At 36.1% G+C, this 12,980-nt stretch overlaps 1 protein-coding gene across 1 annotated transcript in view; it reads right to left on the bottom strand.

Moving 5' to 3' along the window:
* The window catches only part of DGKB (diacylglycerol kinase beta), a 925,979-nt gene that overhangs the window by 676,451 nt on the left and 236,548 nt on the right, over window positions 1-12,980 (bottom strand). The window lies entirely within an intron of this gene.

Raw genomic sequence — 12,980 nt, 5'->3', positions numbered from 1 at the left:
ATCAAGGCTCACAGCTCAAGGTAATGTAACTCTTTCCAAATAATGACAAATAAAAATGATCTATATTAATGTGTTTCAAAATATTCATGACCTGAGGTAAAGGATATTATCCTGTTTAGATACCTGATTTGTCTATGGTTAGCTAGCCAGGCCTATCTAATGAGACAATGTAACGTGATAAGCTTCCACTCTTTGCATTCAGTAAATGACTGTGGTCAGATATTTCACTTGAAAGAGAGACTGTTTCTATCACTTCAGATGGGAGTTCACCCCCTAAGTATAAAACACTTAACTCTTTTCCAAGTTATTTGGATAGCTTATACTTCATCTTGTCAGAACGTCTAAAATAATGCTTTCATTCTAGGTATTTATGTCTTTAGAAGGTTCTAATACAAATGGCCAAAACTTTTTTTTTTTTAATCTGAAATGACCTAGGGCTATAAAGTCCAAAGAATATGCCTATGATCTTGAATATTTATGTTAGTAAACAAACTTGTAAAACTCCTTTCTTTTATCCAACAAAAATGTTTACAATAACCACCTTATAGCTGCGACTAAAAATCAAGCAAGGGCATTCATTCTTCTCCAAGGTAAATTAACCCTATGTTGAAATAATCCTGCCACATGAGACTTTTGTATGACAAGTCAAAATTCTTTCTAAGTGAAACAATCCAGAAACTATCAATGTAAGTAATAAATGACAATTGTACGCCTGATCCTTGTTTTCTCTCATAATAGGATCCTACTTTTTAATAATTACATTTAATGAATATTTATCTAGTTCATCTTGCACAGCATGCTTAAAATCTTCGTATCAGCAATTCTGAGCTTCATAAGATGTCAATTTGGTTTCTACTAAAAAACTACATTCTTCAGAATCCTTATCAGAGTTCATGACTGGGGGACATAATCTCTATTGAAGGATCAAAGTGACAATTATAGGCAAGTGACATTTAAACTAAATCAGCCAAACAAATTTTGGGAAATGTGGTTCCAGCCAGAGTGTATGGTAGTAAATAGGAAGTCTTTAAGGTAAGAAAGAATTACACTTTTTCAAAATAAACTAAAAACTAGCTATTGTTCCTAAATGAAGTTAAGGAGTGCTAGAGTTGCTCAAGGTGAAGCTGGAGCAGAACTGAATCACAAAGGACTTACAGACTGGGGTAAGAAGTTTGCATTGCATTCTAATGCCATAAGAAGCCCCTTGAAAGATAAAATTATATGTATAATAATAAAATTATTGTTCTTTTAAATAAAACGCTAAAGTATCAAAATTAAAAAGGTCTTTAGGAGCTTCATATCAATCTCATAACCTTAATCTAACCACTGGTAAAGCTTTGTGTATACCTTTTCTTTGCTGATACAACCTCATCATAAATAGGGAATATTGCTTTTCTAGTAGTTGTTTTTTATTTTTTAAAGATATGATCTTTATGTAAGTCAAATCATTACACTGTACACCTCAAACTTATACAATGCAATATGTCAATTATATCTCAATAAAACTGGAAGAAAAAAAGATTTGATCATAGGCTACACATTCTACAATTTACCATTTTTACTTTAAAAGTAGAATAGACATACAGGTGATTCTGACTCATTCTTTATGATATCCACAGAATATTACACAGTATGGAAGTATAATTTACTCAGTAATATCTCTACTGATGCTTATTTGCTCTTATTTCCAGTTTTATACTATAATAGATAATGCTGCAATAAAAAATCCCTGCAATATTTTATATCCAAGTATCTTTGCTGAATAAAAACTAATGGAGCTGTTGGGCCAAAAATGATGAGAAATTTGAATTTTAATAAGTTATGGCAAAATGATTTCCAAATTCTCCACAGTATTTACAGAATTGCTGATAAATTGCTCATAAGAGAGCAATTTCATTACACCCTTGTCAATACTGGATGTATTTAAATGTTGTTAAATTTCTCCAATCTAATGGGTGAATTCTGGACTATATTACTGTTGTTGGTAGTTGTATGGTCATCATTTTTTTTCTGTGACAATTGAGATTGGGTATCTTTTCACAGGCTTAAGATATCAGAATCACTTTTATAAATTGATTGTTCTTATCCTGTTGAATCATTTTTATGGCTCTGTAACTTTTTTAAAGTTGTTTTTTGTACAGCATTGAATATTAGAGAATTTAACACTTTCCCCATTATATGAATAAAATGTATTTTCTCCCAACAAATCATTCATTTTTAAAATTTTAATTGATACTTTTTTTCATAAAGGTGAATTTCTATATAATAAAACTGTCAAAATAACATTTTGCAGTTTCCTAGAGAAAATATTAGGAGTTAAGAGTGTACACAGAACTATTAAATCATACACTTGTGTCTACATTTGGAAACAGGTAAAAGGATTACTAGGTGTCATTTCAGTATAGTGGCTGGGTGTTGTGTACCAGACACACTTTAACTGGAGATTTTCTGACTTTCTAGGGTTGTGTACCTTTGTTCAACTTCCTATTTATTATTGATCAGGATATGCTGCAACTACCTAAGAGTAAAGGTTAACTTGTAGAACTGACTGAAATGCTGATGACCCTTCTTTGAGAAAATTTTAAATGGTTTCTGTCCAAGAGAAATGCAAATGACTTCTATACCAAAACTCAACTGTTACTATTTATTTTCTTGTATGACTTTAACCACATTTGTATCATTTGTTAAATTCATTTCTTCATTCCTTTAAGTGACCAACTCTGTAAACCTCACATCGTCTAATTCTCTTTTGAATCAGTCCAGGCATTTTACAAGTTTGTTCATTAATTGATGACGAATAAAATCTTTGGAATGTGTTCATTTTGTATTTTTATGAAAGTCATATTTTTAACAGAAGTTTCCTAAGCAAGAAATTTTGGTGGTCTCAAATAGAGTGATGAAAATAAAGAGTAGTGGATTTTGCAGGTTAAAAAATATATATATATGAATATATTTGAGAGTATAAGGGAGAAAGAGGAATGAAGGGTGAGAGAGAGAGAGAGAAAGAATGAGAGTGAATAAGTGATGGAAGGCAGTCCACAAGAAGGGAAGAGTGTTTGACAGAGCATAGACTAAGACCTGAGATTCCACAGGAGGACCAAATCTTCCTCTCTCATACTAGCAGAAAGAAGGAGGGGTGGGGATGGAATCATGTTATAATTTGGTAGGCAGTGATTTCCTGTTTTAATGTTTGAATTTCTGTTGTATGTTTCTACATGAAACATGAGTCATGACAATCTGAGAGTTGGATGAAAAGTAACGGTTGAAATTTTAAGAAGAATGGAAAAGTTAAGCGTCATTTTTAAGCATATAAAAACAAGCTTTCCAGAAAAAAATTAATAGGATTATTAGAATGAAGTACTTAGTGTATACATATATATATATATATACTTTTGATGTCCTTATTTATTCAACTAATACTACGTTGTTGTACAAAAGACAAAAGGCTCAGGGTGGTCAAAATTACAAAGATATTGAAATTATTATCTAGAGGTGAAGAAAGACAAGTGTTGCAACCAGCAGACCAAGAGGTGACAAAATGAGGTGAGCCAGGTGGCCATGGAGAAGCCACGCCCTCCCTAAGGGACAACTGCTCCTCTTCAGTAGGTCACTGCTTCAAGAAGGGAGTACACACACCCAGAATATCCAAAACTGCTTTCTCAAAGGATGACAGACACGCAGATTTCCTGATTTATACATATCAGAAACTCAATGTTTTAGGAACTTCAGGTTTGAATCTCTGAGGTTAGAAGTCAGGCAAGTGCTTTTCCTTGAAGAGTGGGGATGACCAGGAGGGGACACCTGGGGGACTGCTGGGAACTTTCTGTTTCTTGATCTGGGTTGGTTACATGGGTGTGTGTAGCTTGTGAGTATTTCATGGAGCCATACACTTAAGATTTGTGCCTCTCCTCTCAGATAAAAAGGTAAAAAGAGGAAAGCTATACATATGTGTATGTGTGTATGTGTGTGTGTGTGCGTGTGTATATATATATATATATATATATATATATATATATATATACACAATTTGTTTGCAATGTATTAAATTTATCCTCTCCAATTACGAAGGCTTGATGAAGTTGGGAGCTATGCCTTTTTGCTCCCCTTTAATACCTATCACAGTGCTAATATTTGATTAGATGATTACTAATGAGTGCTTGTAAACAATACATAACTAGAATATACAATATGTAGATGTAAGAAATATTAATAAATTCAAAATTTCTAGTTTCTTTGAATAAATATTTAAGATGGAGGAATACACACACGCAGATAGAGATGTTAGAGACAGAGATGAGAGAGACAGAGATGGAAAGAGAGACAGAGGTACAGGTAGAGATAGAGATAATCTGCAGGGCTTTTCTAGGAGTCTGTACTCAAAGATTTGGGGTTTCATATTAACCACTGTGACCATTTGTACTTTTGAACAAACTGGAGAATCACTTTTTGGAAACCTCTTACTAGAAGAGGTGACCTGAACCTAGATGTTTAATTGGCATTTTGCTCACACCAGTAGACTGAGTAACTCTGCAAATAATACCTAACTCTGTGATATCTAATTAAGCCCCTAATCAATGCTTTAGCTGGATAAGGCAGATGTAAATTTACTGTCTTTTCACTTTTAGCCCTATTCTAAACCCAATTATACCCAACAAACCAATGAATCAGTAGAATAAGATACCAATAATAAATAGATGCTCTCATCACAATTCTGTCTTTTGTCACAATTAGAGCAAGCTTCCTATTCATGTCATTATAGAAAACAGAATAGAAATGTCCTTTTAGGACAAAGTTTCCTTCTAGGCCAATCTTTTTCTTAAAGGATCAGCAAGCAACTACTTAGGCTTTGAAGGCCGAAAGGTCTCTGTTGCAGCTACATAACTGCTGTTGGAGTACGAAAGACGCCACAAACAGTACATCAACAAATGACTTCAGCCATGTTCCAATACATTCTGTTTACAAAAACAGGCAGACCTCTGCTTTAGGAAAACCTAGGAGAGTATTTTTTAATATAATTATTTATTTCTCTTATATCATGGTATCTATTCTTGAAACAGAAAGAGGCATAACCATTTAACTAGCAAGTCTTCCTCAGCATTGCAGTACTGCAGGGAAAAAAATGTTCATCTTTGAATAATCATAGATTTCAGATTATTCTTTATGCCCAGGCAGCCCATAAATTATAAATAAAATGGACATAAAGCCATGTCAGGCTGACCTTCTCCTTTACCTTAGAAAGTTCTCACACAGGTTTTTAAAAGGTCTGTACTTTTCCTGGTCTGCTTCCCAAACGTGGAGGTAAATACATTCCCTGGCAGCCTGACTTTTTCTAAGGCAGCACTCAATGTATCACTCTCCTAGAGCACATTTTCCAAAACCTGACAGAAACATCCCTGAAACCTTCAGAGGGGAAAAATAAACCCTCATCTCAGGCTGTGCAAATTACCACCAAGTATAGCCATGAATAAAATAGGAATCAATCCTGATTCATGTTTTTGGAACATCCTAAAAAACGGCAGCTCCGGCTCCAAAGGCCAGTGCTCAGCAGAACTTAGACCACAGGAAATTAGGCAGGAAACAGAAAAGATGTTAAATATTCTTTTCTTATGACACTTTTTTCTTTTTTGAAAGAAGCCAATTATTGGAGATCTCTGAGTGGAACAGTATTAAGCTTGGTGCTTGGCTACTTCTCCTAAGACTGCTTCCTTCAAATTATGTATAACTGAGGGAAAAAACACCCCAAAATCTCCAGACTAATGACCTGGAACACAAAAGCAGGGCCACTGTTGCCAAAAGGGCTTAGTTAAATGTACTCAGTTCCTGAAAGCACAGGAAAGCACATTAGCAATGATTGGTTTAGAAGATTGGTGACTTGAAAGCTCCTATCCTTAAGGAAAAAGATCTGGGACAGGTAACTTTATGTTTCTTGATGGGGAGTAGAGCCAAAACCAGTCTGTGTGAGAAGAAAAAAAGAGAATATGTACAGGTGGCTGAAGGAATTGCCCACTTACGTTGTAGTCATTTGTTCACAAATATTGGAAGCACTATGGATACTCTACAAATAAATTTCCTATGTTCAAGGACCACTGTGTGGTTAATATAAGAAAGCAACATGCAGGACTACAGACAAGGAGCTGATGAGATATATGTTGAAGTACACAAAAATGTGGCGGAACAGAACCTGGGGCTGGGGAGGGGGAAGGGCTGAGTAAGAAAGGAATGTTTACTACAGAGAGAGATTAGAACTGGTCCTTGAAGAGATGAAAGAATTTAGACAGGAGGAAATTCTGTGGTGGGGGGGAAGTCTTCAAAAAGAAGAAGGAGAACACATTCTACGGGGAAGCATGCGAGGAGGCTAATGTGGCACCTAACAGAAACAAAAGGTGTGCTCTGAAGTGGTTACACGTGCCCCCGTACATACAGGGGGCATAGTGGGAGGCTCACAGAATCACCACAGAAACTGTATTAACTGATTGCCAGCTTTGTGCCAGGGGCTGTGCTAACAGAATTTCATGAATTTTGACTTTAAAACAACCATGTAAATGAGTTGCTTTTATTAACCCCATTTGTAAAATAGAAAATTGTAACTAAACAACTCAACCCAAATCACACAACTGGTAAGTGCTAAAGTCAGGATTTAAACCAGGCAGTTCCTAAGGACTGTCTTATACAGTGTGGCAGGTTAAGGAGTACTAACAGATTTTATTTTTTTTTAGCCTGAATGCCAGCCCAAGGTGAACCTACAGCTTATTTAGAAGGAAAAGGGGAGACACTGAATTATTTTGAGCAAGGACACGAGAAAATCAGAATCTTATACAGAAAAATTGATACTGAGGATTAAAAAAGAAGTATAAAGCAAAGAATGGATTGAACATGAAGAGACCACATAGCAGGTTAAGAGTACAGGTGAGTGAAATTTAAGAGTCCGAAATTGCCTGGTAGGGGGAAAAATGGAAAAGAAGGAAGAAATGTGAGATAGAAGACGGGAAAGATCAAGAGATGGAACTGAGTCAGCTGATATGGAAGCTGAGAGGGTACTAGGAAGAGGGGACACTTCAATATGACTGAGTCTGGGATCACGGGAAGGAGAAAGCTGGGAGAATGAAAATAAACTCAGTTTTAATAATATTCTTGAGTAGTCAGTGGGATAATAGACAGAAAATTCTAGATGAAAATGGCCCACAAATATAACAGTAAACCCATGGAACCCTGCTCCAATTTTCTCTCAACTGGTGCCAAGGCACTGCTTCTCTATGACAAATGCCAGAAGCTTAGAGGTCATCTCGGACTTCTCTACCTCGTTTCCTCATGTACTCATATCCAGATTGTCATAAGCACTATTCACTTCATAAATGCCACTCAGATTTATCTTTCTCTCCACTTACACTGTTACTGCTGTAATCTAGGCTAAAATAATCACTAACCTTTATTACCACAATGGCTTGCTAATGGGGTACTCAACGTCCATCTGGTCAACCTGCAATTCATCCTATACACACTACAGCTAGAGTAACCTCATCAAAACAGATAATGTTGTCCACGTATCTACACCTCCCTTAAATCATCAGTTATGTCCAGTGCTCTAAGGTTAAAGACAAAACAGCCTTGTACCATCTGTCTCCTCTTTAAACCCATACATACCCACTCCAAACTGCATGGACTTCTTTCAGCCCTCAAGTTTGCCATACAATACAGCCTTCTTATATGCTTCTTATAAGCTTTTCTACTTTTGCCTTATTATCTAGTTAATACCTTCAGACCTCACTTTATTATCGCTTCATAAAACCTTTCAAACCCTCTTGACTAGCTCAAATAATACTGTTATATTTGGACCACTCATTTCATGTGCAATTTCCAACTTATTTGTACTGGTGTTTAATTTGTTTTCTCTGTACTTTAACACCAACCACTCACATTTTAATCTGCTTCAGTCTGACTTTTGCTCCATCACTTCCCTGAAACTGCCCTTTGCAAGGTCAACCAAGATCTCTCTTTTCCAATCCTGTAGTCAATCTGCAGCCATCTCACTGGTCTTCTCAGTAGCACCCGACACATTTCAATAGCCTCTTCTTATTGAAACACTTTCTTATGTGGCATCCTGGGAAGTACATTCTCCTGGCTTTCTCCTGCTGCCCCTTCTCACTTACCTTTGCAGATTCCTCCACCTCTTCTCTACCCCATGAAATGCTGGTTTACCCCAAGCCTCAGCACTGGACTTTCTCTACCTACATTCAATCTCTACATGACCTCTGTTGGTTCCAGTTCTATACACGAAGTTCACTTTTTTTTTTTAATTGAGGTAACTCTGATTTATAACATTATATAAGTTTCATGTGTACAACACTATATTTCTATTTCTGTGTACCCTGTACCATGATCATGACCAACAATTTAGTTTGCACCCATCACGGTTGATCCCCTTTACCCATTTCTCCCTCCCTTCCAATCCTCCCCCTTTGGTAACCAGTACACTCTGTTCTCTCTAGCTCTGTTTTTGTTCAGTTAGGTTTGCTCATTTACTTTGTTGACAGTGACATTTTCGTCTCCAACAACTTCCCTTAATTTCAGCCTTGTTTATCCAACTGCCTACTTAATAGCACCTATTGGGTACATTAAAAACATTTCAACAAACTATTATATACAAAATAGATAAACAACAAGGTCCTACTGTATAGCACAGGGAACTATATTCAATATCCTGTGATACATCATAATGGAAAAGGTCATGAAAAAGAATATATATATATATATATACACACACACACACATATATATATACATAACTGAAACACTTTGCTGTACACCTGAAACTAACACAACATTGTGAATCAACTATACTTCAATTAAAAAAAACATTTCAAATGTAATATGTACACAGAAGAATGAGACATTTTAAAAATAAATATAAAATAGTACATTATTTAAATTAGCACCCATTCTCTATCACTTTCCACTTGCCCTGGCTTACCTTTCTTCATGACACTCATATATAAAATTATATTACATATTTAATTTTTACTTTCTGTCTCCTCCAAGAAAATGTAAGTTTTTGAATGGACTATTTTTACACTGCATTTCTGATGCCTAGAATAGAAACTAGCACCAAGTAGGTGCTCATTATTCTCAACACCTGGGTCCCCTACACTGTCCAAGCCAGTGTTGATATTTCCTGCACCATTAAATCAACTAGGACTCTAATGCCTCTTTTCCCCACACTTAACCAGTCCTCTTTCCAAATGGCATCTTAAATCTGAAAGAACTGACCATCTTCATTTTTATCTTTGTGTGAATAAAGAGCCATGCATCTGAAAGTTAGGAGATTAGGTCATTGCTTAGAATGCAGAACACTGCTATAAAGTTAAGCTTCAAAGTTGGCTGCATGTAGGTAGTGTTTGAGCCCTCTTATTTAAATACTGAAATTAGGAAGTATAAGTAAATAAGGGTTGGTAACTGTAATGTCTACTGGCTTGTCAGGATTTTTTTAAAGTTAATGATGTCTGTAACATTTAACAAGACTATATAGCTTGCACTCTAGGGGATATGATATGGATAAAGAGGAACACCATGGAACAGCAAGCGCCAGGAAGTGCTGATGTTATACAGGAAGTGTCAAGGAATCTATGTCTAGCCCAGTAAAGATCTTTTGTATCATTGACTCTTATCTGGTCAAAAGAAAAAAATCTGGTTCAGATTCTAGCATTGGCAAGAATTAGCACCACGACTCAGCTACATTTGGCTTTCACTTCGATTTACAATTACACTAGCAAATAATCCTTGCAGAGAATAAATACAGGATTAAGAATGCAGGTAAGTAGATGCTCCCTGAGGCTTTGTGTTATTCCGCACAAGGGCAGTCAAAGTTCAGAACTACCAGAATGCCGTGCAGAGGGCGGAATCCTCCCAGTTAACACAGTGCAGGACCTGGGATTTTGGTCTTTTATCACCATCTGGGTAGGGGGACCACGTCAGCACTAAAATGTCAGCCCTCTTCATTTTAGTGGCATTCTTGCTGCACCACAGATAGATACTTCTGTCTTCTTTCTGGTGCTTCATCAGGCCAACCAAACGTAAAGTTCAGCAGGCCTGGCTCCAGCCTACCACAAACCCGGCTTGGAAAATCGCCTCCAGCCGCAAAATAGATGGGAGAGGAAAGGAAGCTCATCTCACAAATTAAATCGGTACTCAGTTTAAGAAACAGAATTGCATATTAGCTAACAGACAATGAACATTCCTTGGGTAGTAACAGACCACCAACATTTTGCTCAGTGTATAAGAAAGAACAAGTCTTCAGAGGCATCAATGGATAGTTTGTAATTAATCCCTTGGCAATATAAAGTGGAGAGTGAAAGAAAAAGACTCTTAAAATAAGAAAATAAAATCCCACCCCCAACCGACAAAAACAAAAATGGTGGAATGAGCAAAATCTGGACAAGTAAGACAGAGGGAACCTTGACCTCTACCACCTTCAACTCAGTCCTAACAAGGAATTCATTTTTCAAAACCGAAAATTAGTTTTTCATTTTTTTTCCTGTTTGGCCTAGAATAAATATTACATAGAAATACATTAACCTCTTTCAGTGATGTATAAATCCAATAAAAAAGAGAAAAAAATCTAGCATATGCATTAATGATGTATCAGCTTACCAGAATTTACCTAATCCTAAAATCTAATAGTTTCCCAGTTTGAAAGGCTTCTCTTTGCACACAGTTTTCACTTCCTTGTGAAGTTACATTTTTTTCAAATCCCACAAATAAAATTAATGACGGCACATACCATATTGTGTTCTAAGCAAAATGACTAACTGTACTTTTTTTAGGTCACAGCTAACCTTATTTATTTATATTGCTTAGGCAAAAGTACACAGAAAAGCAATACTAGAAATTCAAAAATTTTTTCAGGGACAACCTCAGTCTATGATTTCTGAAGCTACACGTAAGTGAAAAATCCACACTTGCAAAGTAGACTAGTGTACTGCTATGAATAAATTCATTTAAAGTTAAAGTTGACATGAATAATGTTTCCCCCCCAAGATGCCTTCATGTATCTTCTTAGTTGATATCTGCTTCTATGGAAAGAATGGAAGGAGGACAGGGTTATGGGAAAGCAAGAATCTGAACAAGTGACCACTCACTCATAAATTGCACCTAGAAATCACAATGAAAGCTTTTTCTAAGAATTTTCCCACATTTCTTATAATAAGTATTTGATGTGGCTGAGAAAAATATTTTCGTTCTGTCACTGGCACATCATCATTTAAATGAGGCTCTGAGAAAGTGACCGAGCACTGGGGAAAACAGACTAGGTTATTTTCTATTCTCTCCACATCTGTGACCTCTTAGCGTTCTGTTTACTTCCTATAAGCCCTCAAAGTCTCCGTGCTTGTTCTTGTCAAATACTGAAAACAACCCTGATCCTTCTACTTCTTTATATGCAGTTTCACAACTGAATGCCAATAATCAATCCACAGAATGTGTCACAAATAAAACAAATGCCTAAATCTAACGTAAGCTGCTAAACTTGGAGAAAAAAAGCTCTAATTACTACACTTGGTGAAATTAAAAATAATCTCATTCTCTCAAAACAGAATCACGTGATTATTATCTCCAGAATGAGCAAACATATTTATTACTATTACGTATCAAGGGGAAAACATACGCTGAAGCACAGACAGTTGTTCAGAATTAGTAAGAACCATACTGAAAAAAGGCACAGAGAGGAGGTAAGAAAGAGTATATTTCAGACAAGAAAGAATAAAAACACTGACCTAGAGAGATGCTTTACAAGATAACTCATTGTCCCTAGTCAGAAAAGAGGCATTTTCAAAGTTCACTTATTTATTCAGTGGTTTTTTTAGGTACCTGTTTTGTACCAGCTACTGTTCTAAACACTGAGAAAATAAAGAACCCAAGACACAATGGAACACAAGCAAGGTGAGAAAGGAGCACTGACAGAAAGGGTATTTTAAGCAGCTTAATGTCAAAGGAACACTGGATTGGAAGAGGATAGAGTGGCAATAGACATTATTGAAGAAATAAAGAGGGGCCATGTCATGGGGCTTTGTCTAAAAGCAAGGGTACAGAGAAGGTGGGTGGCAATGGGAGAGAGGGTTGAAGTAATTGTGGATATTAATATTTTTTACATTAAAACCAAATTTAATTAAAATATTTAAATGCCAATACAAAAAAAAAAAAAAGTAAATGACACAAAGAGGAAAAGGTTACAGATACTCAAGCACTTCTTTTCTTAAGGAAATATAAAGCACATGTGTGGCAGGGCTTTATGAGAAGGCTGCTGTGGAGAATGGCAAGGGAAATTAAACATGGGCACTCAGAAGAATTACCAAGGTCAGACTAAGATGGGAGATCACAAATTTATTATGACGCTAGCTTTCATGGTTTTGTGATTTTCAATAGCATTCAATACCCCAAGTGAAAAAGCAAAGCCAGATTGCTCAATCGAGAAAGGGTAAGGAAAGAAAAGAATACAAAGGAATAAAGACTTGGGCAAAAGAGTTATTTAAGTTGTATACTAGGTCTTGCCTGGATAGTACAGCAAGGGTGAATGAGAAAAGAATCACTGGAAGAAAACAAGGTAGGTCAAGGTACTGGAGACTGGTGGGAGGTAGAGAGAATGAGGTGATGATTGTTTCATGATTCATTATTTCAAAGATGATAAGTTTCAGGTAATATCATTCCACATCAGGAATGGAGTCACTGTCCAGTGGTTAACAGGGAATAGAGTGAAATGTCAAAGAAGGTAAGGTCGTTAAGGAATTTCTGTAGGGTATTAACTGACTTGTCAACCTATATAGGTTCATCAATCATAATCAAGACAGGGGATATAAAGAAAAATTGTCATCCAGATTTCTAAATTTGAAAGAGTAATAAAGAAGATGACAGATGATACTAAAGAGGGTAGGTGATGATGATATATTGATAAAAGGCAAAGCAAATAAAACAATGTATCTTGGATAAACTGT

This window comes from Balaenoptera physalus, assembly GCF_965194825.1.
Source record: "Balaenoptera physalus genome assembly, chromosome: 8".
In the NCBI taxonomy this organism is placed as follows: Eukaryota; Metazoa; Chordata; class Mammalia; order Artiodactyla; family Balaenopteridae; genus Balaenoptera; species Balaenoptera physalus.
Note: the sequence above shows the minus strand (reverse complement) of the source record. Positions and strands in the feature narration are given on the sequence as shown.